Here is a 13,823-nt window from a genome sequence, read left to right as displayed (position 1 = left end):
TGATTTATTTCCCAAACATGAGTAGTTGTATGAGGGCTTTTCTAATACCTTTCTGTGGGGCTTTCTTATTATAAGGGTAATAAGTGCTTATTGTGGAAATTGGTGTGAATTTTTGTATTTTGCCTTTAAAATTTTCCTATGATGATCTATGCTGTATAAATAAAGTGGGAGGAGTTAGCAAAAAAAAAAAATTGGTCATCTTTGGAACCAATATGACTCAAAGATAGATATATACTGTCCACGAGTCTGCAATCTTTCTGTTTGAGAGCACTTCAGAGCGTTTTTTCTTGGCATTTGGTCTACCTGAATTCCCTGTCAACTGCCTAGGCCCCATCTAGAATTGTGGACATCAATTATAGATATTTTTGTTGTTGAAAAACACTTTTCATCAATTAAGAGACACAAAGTTATACTAAACTAATTAACTTTGAGTATCAGCAGTTGAGGAAGGTGCCAAGACTGGGGAGAAACATCTGCTTTGACGCTGATCTGTGAAGGGAACCTGGGGATCCAATGTAAATCTACTTCATGTGGGTGATTTTTTTCCCCCACGAGCTTTTCTTTCTTTCTCCTCTCTTACTACCCTTTTTTTGCTTGAGACTCTTCAAGCACAAATGTGGTTCATCAAACATTACTGACCAGATCTAATAGGGCAGGCATTTTCTTGCGATAGGACAGAGGCAGAGAAAGAACCAGCTGCCACAGCCACAATGGCAGTAGTTTTCCCACCCTAATGGGCCCCAGTCTTCTTCCTGACATCACAATCTGTAGGGATGAGTGGCTTCCTGTTGCTCAGTGTCTCCTATTTATTAGGTAAGATCCTCTTCCAGAGTCAGTGAAATCATATGATAGTGGTTAGCTTAGTGACTGGCACTTAGCACTCAATATATAACAGAACTTGCCAGAAGGTCTATTGAAGGCTTCTTTCCATTTTCCTTACTTTCATCCCTTTTTAAGATAAAAGGCATAAGAAAGTTGCTCTGCCTTTCTTACACCAAAATATAGAAGGCACTTACCCAAACAGCCAAGATTAATTACAGAAGGACTTTGATGAACAATAGGGCTCAGGATGCTAGAGTGTTTGCCTGAGTGACAGATTTGACTTACACCACCTCAAATCCTTGTTTAAAATGGGTGGAGGAATCAATTATAAATTTAAAAAGAAAAGCAGATTTGACTGAAAATTCACTCTTGATGAAGCAGAGTTTTGGGAATTCTTTTAAAATATTTCACGGTGTAGGTGTCATTCAGTTTTTAGGATGCTGCTACTTCTATGGAATGCATTGGATCACTTCTTGCCAAAAAGTTTTTTGCAGTTGTGTAGCTACAAACCATGCCTTCTTGGAAGCCCAGGGATGATTCACAGATGATATACTGGATACATTTTGCAACCAATTTTTTAAAGGTAGCTAATTCTACTGATACAACCTTATTTTCACATATTAGAAACAAGCACGTTGGGTAAACATGTGGTAGCTTAAATCTGCATGCAATATTTGAAATGAGAAGACAAAGCAGGAAAGATTTTCTTTTCTTGTCAAAACTTGCACTTTGCAAGCTGTCCTGTAAAACGGTATAAAACCATTGGCTCTACAGTGTGAAACAGTGTATCAAAGGGAAACAACAGAAGCTCAAATGAATATAGTCTTTTGTTAAGCCACCTCAAGGAAAAAGATAAAGCAGTTATTTTTGATCCAGATTCTACACAACTCCTATTTTCTTTCTTTTTTTTTTTTTTTTTTTGAGACAGAGTCTCACTCTCTCTCCCAGCCTAGAGTGCAGTGGCGCGATCTCGGCTCACTGCAAGCCCCGCCTTCAGGGTTCACACCATTCTCCTGCCTCAGCCTCCCTAGTAGCTGGGACTACAGGCACCCGCCACCACGCCTGGCTAATTTTTTGTATTTTTTAGTAGAGACGGGGTTTCACCATGTTAGCCAGGATGGTCTCGATCTCCTGACCTTGTGATCTGCCCGCCTCAGCCTCCCAAAGTGCTGGGATTACAGGTGTAAGCCACCGCACCCAGCCTCCTATTCTTATTCTGATACATTCTCCAAAGTTAGAAATTTTGGTCAGCTCAGGCCTCATGTACATAGATAAAAATGTCTATCAGGCATATAATGAAGAGCAAAATTAGGTTAGGTTTGTCAAAAAGTTTGGAGTACAGTAACGCATCATTCAACAACAGAGACAGGTTCTGAGAAATGTGTCATTAGGCTATTTTACCATCCTGTAAACATCATAGAGTGTACTTACACAAACCTAGGTGGTATAGCCTACTGCATACCTAGGCTCTATAGATGGTGTAGCCTATTGCTCCTAAGCTACAGACTACTGAATACCACAGGCAACGGCAACACAATTGTAACTATTTGTGTATTTAAACACACCTAAACATAGTAAAGGCAGGTTGTTGGTGGTTTTCTCTTTTCTCTCTCTCTCTTTTTTTTTTTGGAGACATAGTCATGCTCTTGTTGCCCAGGCTGGAATGCAGTGATCACAGCTCACTGCAGCTCGAATCTCTAGGCTCAAGCAATCAGTCTTACTGCAGTCTCCCATGTAGCAGGGACTACACGAGCATGCTACCAAGCAGGTTACTTTTTAAATGTTTTGTAAAAACAGGGTTTGGTTGTTCCCCAGGCTGGTCTTGAACTCCTGGCTTCAAGCAATCCTCCCATCTCAGCCTCCCAAAGCACTGAGATTACAAGCATGAGCCACCACATCTGGCCCCTAATACAGTTGTTTTGCTTTTTGTTCTGTTTTTGAGACAAGGTCTCACTCCATCGCCCAGCCTGGAGTGCAGTGGCACCGTCTCAGCTCACTAAAACCTCCACCTCCTGGGCTCAAGGGATCCTCCCAGCTCCGCCTCCCAAGTAGCTGGGACTACAAGCATGTGCCACCACACTTAGCTAATTTTTTTTTTTTTTTGTAGAGATGGGATCTCACTATGTTCCCCAGGCTGGTGTCAAACTCCTGGGCTCTAGTGATCTGCCTGCCTCGGCCTCTCAAAGTGCTGGGATTACAGGTGTGAGCCGTTATGTCCAGTCCATAATATAGGTTTATAATCTTATGGGACCACTGCTGTATATGTCATCTGTCACTGATGAAAACGTCATTATACAGGACATAACTGTGGTTGCTAAGAGCAAGCACTCCGTTAGTTGGAGTGTTAGGGTTCAAAGCCTGGTTGATTTACCAGCATCATTTACTTGCTGTGTGACCTCAAGCAGGCAAGCTATAAAATGGGAATCCCATCTGTAAAACTGCAAAACAGAAGAGTCTTCTGCGAAGTGAAAATGATGGAAATTCCTACCTTCTGGGGATGTGAAGATTAAATAAATCGTTCCAGTATAGCCCTTAGCACAGTGCCTGGCCCACAGCAAGCATGTAAGTGAAAGTCAACTCTCATTATTCCATTTTTCAGGCTCTTGGGTTGTTTGTAGGTTTTGCCACCTTGGGAAGGGCTACGGTGAGAAGCCTCAGAAAGTGCAAGTGGAACTGCTCATTCACAGGCAGGAACTAAAACAGAGGTGACAGCAGAGGCTTTCGTATGTGGTGTCTTCTTCAGAACTCTGAGCTAATGGGGTGGGTGCAGGTAGCATTTCTGAATATTCAGACCAAAACGTTGCTTTATTAATGAATCTGGGAGCCATTTTCCTTTGTTGACTCAATGCTAATTTTATTTTCTAGTGTAATAGCCGCCCCCTGGGCCAGGGCATACTCACAGTACCCTCTGGCCAAGGGAGTGCGGAGTCTTCTTTCTTTTGAGTTATGTGTGCGTGTATCAATGCAGTCTTCTTATTTCATAGTTGATTTTTAAGTGAAACAAAGGGGAGGGGAGATGTCCTTAGGATCAAGTGGCAAGGTGACAAAATTCCTCTCCTATCATGCCTGTAAACTTGGGCATGCCACTCCTTTGTGTCTAGGATTTTTTCTTATTTCACATTCCTCTCCGATCTTTCCTGGTCAAAAATGAACAAAGTCGCAGAGAATCCAGAAAAGCGCAAAAGCAGACCAAGGCTTAAGGGCTCCTTTCACTCCCTCTGCGGCATAGCTTTCTTCAATTTCCTCACGTGGCAACAGCTTCACCAACACAGTTCAAACTCCTAGTATACATTTGTTGCTATGGGTAAATCAAGTACCAACGTAGCCTACCTATGTACGGACCTAACCTAAAAGGACATTCTCTGGTGGGAAACTTCTGGAAAATGTGCTCTTCAGGGGTGCTTAGGAGACTGTGAGCTGGCTGGCAGGGCTACACTCTCTCTCCTCACCATCTGCCCTCTCCTCATCTTCCCACCTTCCCACCTGATTTTCTGCGTCACCTTCCCAATAGCCAGAATTATGCCTTAACTTTTGTTCCCTAAGAGGATTAGAAAAAGGTACAATGAATGAAAGTCCTATCCCAGACTGGCTATTTGTGGTAAAATAAGCAAATCATTGGAATGGTCATCACATGGGCATGATTAAGTTAGTAAGTTTTGTGTAGGTGGAAGGTCCACTAGTTCCTTCCTTAAAGAGAAATTACTTTTTTATCAGCTGATGTAACAGTACACTTTGGTCCAGCTAAAGGAGTTAAGAGTTACCTCAAAACACCCACAGGGACAGTAGTAATTTCAGGATCACCCACACAGCCAATAAATTATTGTTTCCTTTTCTACATAGAAAGCAATGGTTAGGGCGGAGGGATGAGGTGAAAGGAGAAAGGTAGAGAGAGAAAGAGAGAAGAGGGTGAGGGAGAGAGAGAGAGAGAAAGACGGGGGTGTTGGGGAGATAGAGGGAAAGAGGGGGGAGTGAGATATGCAGGGAAGGAAGAAGTGTGAATCCTTTTTTTCTTTTCTTTTAAAATCAAGAATATTGCATCTTGTCCCTGGTCCCCAAAACAAGGGCATATATAAGATCCTGGTTTTGCGGGTCACATTGTCGAGGACAGGAATCACATGTCTAGTGTTAATGAAAATCAATTCTACCTTTTTTTGATCTCAAATTTCAAATACATATTTTACTTATGACTATGATTATGGGAAGAAAATATCTTCATTTTGTGAGATATTTCTGTGATTTTTTTTTCCCCAGAGAGAGTAGGAACTCTGTGAAATGATCTATAGGACATGATAATTTCTAGGGGGAAGGGTGTTCAAGGAAGATTTTACTTATTGAACCCGTTGTCTGAATCTCTTGAGTTTGTGGTCTAAAGCAAGGGACACCTCTGACAAATTTTATATGGAGCTTTAGAAATTAAACCATTTCATCAAATGTGTAAGAAATCTTTCTTTGAGAAGGACTTCTTCAAATATCAGATTTCAGTTGTTGTTTATGATACTACTGGTAAGAATGTACTAAAAATGATATTGGTAGAGAATGAATGGGAAAAATATATCTTTTTGGCTACAACAGAAAATGTCCATGATTAGTCTTATCAACTTTACTGTATATATTTTTCATACTAACATAAAAAATAAATTACCTAGAATCCTACTAGTTTTTACTTATTTTACATATTGTTATTCCCTAAATTTGTTACTTATTACATTTTTTAAAACTCCTGATTTTGTTTGGGTAGCAATATGCCCAGCCCCTAAGGATAAACCAGAATTAGTTTAAACCCTCATGGTAACTTCATTTCCTTCTGCCTCTTCTTGCTTTCCCAGGCTCCCACACTGCTGGTTCTAGCTATGTGATGGTTCTGACCAATGAGACCTATGGTGAAATCTGCAGGTGGAGCTTCTGGGAATAATCTCTTCACCTGATGAAGAGACATACACTTGGGGAGGGCTCCCTAGAGTTTCTTCCTTTTCTGTCCTTGAACATGGTTGTGAAGGATGTGATGCTTGGTGCTTTATTAACCCTCTTTAGGATTTAGGTGGCAACTCCAAGTACAAAAAGGTAATACTCTGAAGACAGACGTGGAAAATAGAAAATGTACAAGTCTCAAATGAAAATACTGGCTGGGCATGGTGGTTGATGCTTAGAATCCCAGCACTTTGGGATGCCAAGGTGGTGGATCGCTTGAGCTTAGGAGTTTGAGACCAGCCTGGGCAACATGGTGAAACCCCATGTCTACAAAAAATACAAAAATTAACCACGCATGGTGGCACACACCTGTGGTCCCAGCTACTCGGGATGCTGAGGTGTGAGGATCACTTGAGCCTGAGAGGTGGAGTTTGCAGTGAGCTGAGATCATGCCACTGCACTCCAGTCTAGGCGACACAGTGAGACCCTATCTCAATAAAAACTACAAAATATGAAAATACTGAGCAATACCACCCTGAAACTGCCTGTCAACAAGCTCCACGTCTTGTGAGATATTAAATATCTTTATTACTTAAACCATAGTTGGCTGGATTACACTCAACTAATATTGAATTATTTAGACACTGCTCCTAATGCTGGGATAAAGCAGTAAATGAAACACACAACTTCCCTGGTCTCACAGAGTATGAACTAAGTCAGAGAAGACAGACACTACACAAATAAAAGAGTAAACATAATATGCCAGGTAGTGGTAATCATCATGGATAAAATAAAGCAAGGTAAGGGAACAGAGAATAATGAGAGGCTAATTCATATAGATCATTCAAAGCAGCTTTGCTGAGCTTATTTGAGCAGACTTGAATGAAGTGAAAGAGTGAGCCAGGTGGATTTCTGAGGGTATTCTCTTACTTGCAACTGAATACATCATTAACTTATACATCCAATAAGTTCTTAGTCATTCTTCAAACAGAGCTTAGATGTCATTATTTCTGAGAAGTCTTTCAGGACCTCCCACCCACTTAAATTAACCCCTCTCTCTTTGGGGATACTTCTCTGCACCTTAAACACATGTATTATTATACTCATGACACCCTATTTTAATTTACTTGTTGATATAGCTTATAAAGCCACCCTCCCTAGGCTGTGAAACCTTTGAAGGACAGATCGATTCTCAGCCAACACTATCCTGACTCTTAGCACTCAGTACTTGCTACACAGTAGGCTCCATGGGCCCACAAATAATCACTGATTTGACAAGAACTTCTGTCCTTTGAACAGTCTACATATAAATGCACGGTTTTCCCTGTCATATATTTTAAAGTGGGCATCTATGTGAAATTTTGTTAATGTGTGACTATTGTGTTTAAGAAATTTGTCTTGGAAGCATCAAAAAAGCTGACCACTCTGAGCTAGCATAAATGTGTGCAAATTAAATAGGCCACCTAAGCAGAAAATCTTTGGTTCTCATTTAGGAGAAAAGAATATATGAGATGATTGAGAAGCAACCTGGTTTCTTATCAGGTACATACATTTAAACATATGATGTCCTTGGTCTTTTGAAAAGCTATTAAAAAATAATTGTAAGACCACTCACCTAGTTTTGGTAATTACAGTTTTCTGAGTCTTTCTCCTGGTATTGGGAAAACATGGCTCATTTTCCTTATTGATCTTGAATAAACCCTCATCTATAAACCTTCCTTCTTAGGTAACTCAATTCACATTTCTTATTTCAGTGCAGGGGGCAAGCATTTGATTAACTCCACCTGCAGTGTACTGGGTTCTACCATAAAACATGACCTAGCCGATGTACTTTTAACTTCAGAGGTGAAAAGAAAGGAAAAGGACATTTAAAGAAACTTAAAACATCAGTTAAGGCTTAAAGAAAATAGAAAAGTCTTGACTTTAGGTACCTGTGTGAAAATTTAATAAAGAGAGGATCAGAAGATATTAAGTGTGTATATATATATATATATATATATATATATTTTTTTTTTTTTTTTTTTGAGATGAAGTCTCGCTCTGTCACCCAGGCTGGAGTGTGGTGGCATGATCTCGGCTCACTGCAAGCTCCGCCTCCTGGGTTCACGCCATTCTCCTGCCTCAGCTTCCCAAGTAGCTAGGACTACAGGCACCCGCCACCAAGCCCGGCTAATTTTTTGTATTTTTTTTTTAGTAGAGATGGGGTTTCACTGTGTTAGCCAGGATGGTCTCGATCTCCTGACCTCGTGATCATTTTTTAAATGTGTATTTTTAAGTTGAATCCAGAGTTTGTGGAATAAGGTAAACAATTTATTTTTTTAAATTTCCCCCTTAATATCAAAACAGAAGGAAAGACATTTGCTTTTATTAATCTCAAATAGAATCAAATTCTCTTCCTTTATGTGTTATATTAACAGACCTTAATATTAGTCATCAATATTAATTTTCTGGTTTCCCATTTAAGCCAATCTCTTTCATTTAAAAATCAGTAATGAAACTGCAATTTTTAAGTTGTAGGTTTATGACTATCTAAATTTATATGCATCTCAAAACCTCTTAAAGATAGCTTAGAATTAGCTACTATGTCAACAAACGAAGACTTTTGGGAATTACTTGTTTAAAACAATAGCAATATACTTTTTCTTTGAGTTTGCATTTGAGATTTTAAATCCATTTTCCATGTTTCCTAAGGAAGCAGATACCATACAGTCCCATTACAAGTAAAATCAAGTTTTAAAGGATTCTAGAATAGGTTGATACCTATAAAATCTTCACTAAGTCTTTACAAGACATGATTATAACACTAAAAATAGTTACTTAACAAACAGCTTTGAGTCTAAACTCAGATAAGAAGGTCAAATTTCCGAAAAGTTAATACAGGCACATGCCAGTTTGCTCCTAATAACCTGGACACCCATCCCAGGTTAGAACTGATCAAAACCTCCAAGATCTCCTCAGGCCCACTCAGAAAGGGCTATCATCTTCATATCGCGATGCAGCAGACCAGCACTGGGGCTAGAGCAACCAAACCAACACCAGGGCAAAAGTGTACTGGTGAGGTTATGAGGTTAGATTACACGCATTATTCAAGTTAAGCAGCTACAAATGAATAGGATGCACAATCTAGAATGAATAAAAAATGTATAATTAGCTGGGTATGGTAGCTTGTCCCTGTAATCTGGATACTCAGGAGGCTGAGGCAGGAGAATCATTTGAGGCCAGGAGTTCAAGACCAGCCTGGGAAATTTAGTGGGACCCCTGTCTCCAAAATAATTTTTTTAACTTAGCAGGGCATAGTGGTGCATGCCTGTAGTCCTAGCTACTTGGGAGACTGAGGTGAGAGGACCCCTTAAACCCAGGGGGTTTAGGCTGCAGTGAAATATCATTGCACTACATTCCAGCCTGGGCAAGAGGGTGAAACCCTGCCTCTATAAAACAAAGACAGAAAGTTTAAAATGTATAAAATATATAAATAATTGTTCTTTTTCATTAAACGGCTGCTTTGGTAGGCAGTTGGAGACACATTTAAGATTCCTGAGAGGGGCACTTTCATAGTCATTAAACTCATATAAATATATATTTTATTTATTTATTTATTTGCTGTTTCTGCTCTTCTCTCATGCCTCCCCTCCCCTTTTTGGTTAAAAGCCTAAGCCTAGTCTCTTAGCCATAATGGTATCTGCCAACACAAAAGTCAACAAACTCACAGGAGACAAAAGACATTCTTGGTCTGATTGCTGCTAATAAACTTCAGTGCTTCCAGACCACATAATGTCATAGAATTATTTGTAATGCTTCTTTAAAAGGGTGACAGGGTTCAGAAATAAACTGCACATGGTAAGAAGAGACTCCCATGGGTTATCCCTGCAAAATTAGTTGCAAGGCTTTGGGAGTGGTGGTGGTTTCCGGCCATTAGCATTACTAATCAAGGCCAGCTTCGTATTTATGGGAATCTACACAAATCAGGATGATACATGCCATGTTCATCCAAGCAACCCTGCCTGATTTCTTCAAGGTTATGCTGAAATAAAACTTTCCTCCAATTATCTTTGATTGGAATGTTTCATGATTTTTATGTATCCTTGAGATGAACAGAGACCATGAAGTGGATGCACTAGGTGCATGGGTCACAAAATCATATTTAGGGCTTCATGCTCACATACAGCAATTACTGTCAACTCTCAATTAACCTCGTTACTGGAGGAAGCATTAATGTAGAAAATACAAATCCCAGATAAACCACCCATGTCTTTCTTGCTGCCATGGTTTCAGCTGAGGTGAGAGAGAAAGAAAGAGAGAGATAATGGGAGCATCAGGAAAAGCTCAGGGGCCAATAGGTCTCTTCAGGAAAACTTGTGCAAAGTTGATAAATTCAGCTGTACAGAGGTAATGCATTCACTCTTTATTCTCTTTCTATGCCCGATGCCATTTGCCTGCACCATGAAGCAAAAATAACTTTGCTTTCCCTTTCAACTTCTGACTGACAAAAAGTAGAAAGGCAGTAGGCAAAGAAAGACAGTAGATAGTAGCCAGGGAAGCACTCTGCAAGGTTGGCAGTGCCCCAGCAGTCAGGGTGGTAGAGCAGGGGAGGCCTCTGGGGACTGCAGGAGGACTCAAAGCTGAGGCTCTGCGCCTGTAGCTATAGGATGTCTGGTGCTCCCCTGGCACAGAGAGGGTGCTTAAGAATTCTGCCCCTTAGGATTTTGACTGTGTCCACCAAAGTGATGAAGATGTTTACTTCTAAATGTTATCACTAATCATCTGCACACATGATAAGCATTTTTATGCTACAGATTCCTACATGCATAATTCTGCTTCCATCAGTTCCTGGCCATTAATGCTCTTCCATCCTTCTGATGTAATGAACCGTCCAGGTTGGCACTTCCATTCCAGGCCAGGAGGCACAGAAAAAGTAAAAATGATGCTTCTTCATGTGATTCCTTGTGGCATTGCTCCAGGGAGAGTTTGCATTTTAATAAGGAAGAAAGTCCTAAGTCATAAGAATGAAACTACAGCAGGATTCTAGACCCTTTTGAGCAGTTGCGGGAACAGGGAAAAAGGTACAGAAAGGACAGGGGAAGCTCTGAAGCCACAGTGAAGACAGAGCACCTTGGAAAGGAAAGGTGGGAAATAACCTTAGAGACAGAAAGACGAAAAATCACAAAATTAAATGTTTTAGTGAAAAAAAAATTTTGTGTTAAAATACTGATATAGTTTGGCTGTGTCCCCACGCAAATCTCATCTTGAATTGTAGCTCCCATAATCTCTGTGTGTCGTGGGAGGGACCCAGTGGGAGGTAATTGAATCATGGGGGCGAGTTTTTCCCATGCTGTTCTCGTGATAGTGAATAAGTCTCACAAGATCTGATGGCTTTATAAAGGGGAGTTCCCCTGAACACACTCTCTTGCCACCATGTAAGACGTGACTTTGCTCCTCCTTTGGCTTCCCCCATGATTGTGAGGCCTCCACAGCCATGTGAAACTGTAAGTCAATTAAACCTCTTTCCTTTATAAATTACTCAAGTCTCGGGTATGTCTTCATTAGCAGTCTGAGAACAGACAAATACAAATACTTGTAAAGAGGCACATTCATATATTGTATAAATATGACTTTGCAATAAAATTAATGGGATTTGGGAATGAACAATTTATCAGGCTTTTTTTGGCCTCAAAATGAATTTCTGTGTATTAGAGTGAGAAGTCTGGTGGAAATTGCATAAATAGATACAAAACATCAAATAGCATAGCAAGACAGAAACAGTAGAAAACATATGATGATTTCTAGAGAATACTGACCTAGATTCTTCTTAAAACAGGGGAGAGGAGAGAGAGAAAGGAGGGGGGAAAAGAGAGAAAGAAATGTCACTTTCTTTGAAAGGAACATTTAAAAGTTTAGGAAAATAATAGACTAGTAACTATGAGGGGAACAGTGACTCACAGTAACAGGGATGATTATGAAAGATGGAAATAGTGACTACAAAATATCAATGGGCAAAAAAAAAATGAGTTAAAAACATCAGTGAGTTACACATCTCTGATTCCTTATCTATTCTTTGATTTCTTTTGTGATTCTCAAGAGCACTGATCCCCTCCATGTGCTGGGTGACACGGGAGGCCCTGGTCGCAGTGATGAGGACTGGCTGCGCTGTCAGAGAGCCACTAGGACAGCCACACCCACACGCCATGAAAGTGTGATGCTGGGACTTCTGGTTTAAGAGGGATGGGGTGGGTGGGGATGAAAGGCACTTTTATTCCTCTTTTTTCTAAAACATAGGCAAAACAACAAAGACAGTGATAGATGGAGGAAAATATCAGATGTACTAAAACAAATAACTAAACAAAAAGGCCACCACTTGTTTTATAAACCATGAAACATACATGGGATAACTTTAGGAAAGACACCAAGAGTTGACATATACTTCAAGCTTCAGGCAGGTGCAAAAGTTTCCCCCAAAGGAAGGTCAAAAATGTCTAAAGGGCATATGCCATGAGCTTTTGAGGAGAGTAGCAAAATTTACAACATAAGTCAAAATTTTCCCTGTAGAGACATAATTTGATATCACATACAGAAGGGAGCTAAGAGAAAACATGTTAACACTATACTCATGTTTACTTTTTTTTTTTTTTTTTTTGAGACAGAGTCTTGCTCTGTTGCCCAGGCTGGAATGCAGTGGTGAGATCTCAGCTCACTGCAACCTCCACCTCCCAGGTTCAAGCTATTCTCCTGCGTCAGCCTCCTGAGTAGCTGGGACTAAAGGAGCCCACCACCACGCCCGGCTCATTTTTTGTATTTTTAGTAGAGATGGGGTTTCACTGTGTTAGCCAGGATGGTCTTGATCTCCTGGCCTCATGATCTGCCCGCCTCGGCCTCCCAAAGTGCTGGGATTACAGGCGTAAGCCACTGCGCCTGGCCTACTTTTTTATTGTATTACTATTGTAATCCTTCTAGCCAACGAAGGCTTCCACAGGCAATGACATGGCTATAGAAATTCCAAGGGAGTAGACGTTAAAAAAGAAAAAATGTATACATGATATATATAATATACATGCATATATTAGATATTAGATATAGATGCATATACATGTACACACAGAGAGACTGAGATTTTCTAGATAATTCTTTTATGCAGAAAGTATGTATCTTTGTGCTTTATGCTAATGGAAATTTTCTCTTAGATGACTATTCTGATAGAAAGTATTTGAATTTTATATGGAAAGCCCAAAGAAGGAAATATTAAGTAATATGGAAAGCATTAAACTCTGCTATGCTAAACAATGGAATTTGAGAGATTTGCTGGTTAGCTTCAATCTGAGTACTCATTTATTTAAGTTTTCAGAGGACAAGGATGAGGGAATGAGGAGTGTCAACAAATTATAATGCTCTCTGGCCATTGTGTTTTTCTCAGGGTTAAGGGCTATTTATTTCATCCAAGAAAATATAATTTGGCACACAGAAAAAGCAATTCAGTGACCATCTGAGTGTCTACTAATTGGTCTTAAAGCAAGCATGTAGGGCCTTCTACCAGCTACAAACCTGACAAATATGAGTAATCCACTGGAAGGACTTATGATCAACTTTCTGATTCTTCCTACAATGGACTTGGTGCATGTGCTAGACCACATCACTGAGACTTCTGTTTTTCCCCGAAATCAGCTGGCAAATGAAAGGTCTGAATTTGAATTAAATAACAACTTCTTACTCATTTTTACAGTTTGTGATATATATGAGTTCTCTTCTCCTGGCTACGCAGAGGTTAAAATCTGTAGGGTCTCTGAGGGCCTTTAAAAAAACATGGTTTATGTGCAGACAATGGAAAATTAACAGACTTGTGAAGGAAGTTGAGTTATGAAGAGAATCTAACTGAAAACAATGAAAATCAATGAAGTCAAAACAGACCCAAACATTAAGAGGCATTTACTTCAGTGATAGTAGCTAATGGCACAGCTGGGTAACTGAAGAAGTATGAGCTAATACTGATCTCCTCTCCCAAGTTCAAAAGCCTGGTTGACCCAAGGACCCTACCTTTCAAGTTTGGGCTGCTTAAGAAACTGATAGACTGAATTGCGTCCTCTGCAAAATTCATATGTGGAAGC

The 13,823-nt window shown here is 40.0% G+C and overlaps 1 protein-coding gene across 11 annotated transcripts in view; it reads right to left on the bottom strand.

Moving 5' to 3' along the window:
* AIG1 (androgen induced 1) overlaps positions 1-13,823 on the bottom strand; it is a 336,552-nt gene that overhangs the window by 238,594 nt on the left and 84,135 nt on the right. The window lies entirely within an intron of this gene.

This window comes from Pan paniscus, chromosome 5 (genome assembly GCF_029289425.2).
Source record: "Pan paniscus chromosome 5, NHGRI_mPanPan1-v2.0_pri, whole genome shotgun sequence".
NCBI lineage: Eukaryota > Metazoa > Chordata > Mammalia > Primates > Hominidae > Pan > Pan paniscus.
Note: the sequence above shows the minus strand (reverse complement) of the source record. Positions and strands in the feature narration are given on the sequence as shown.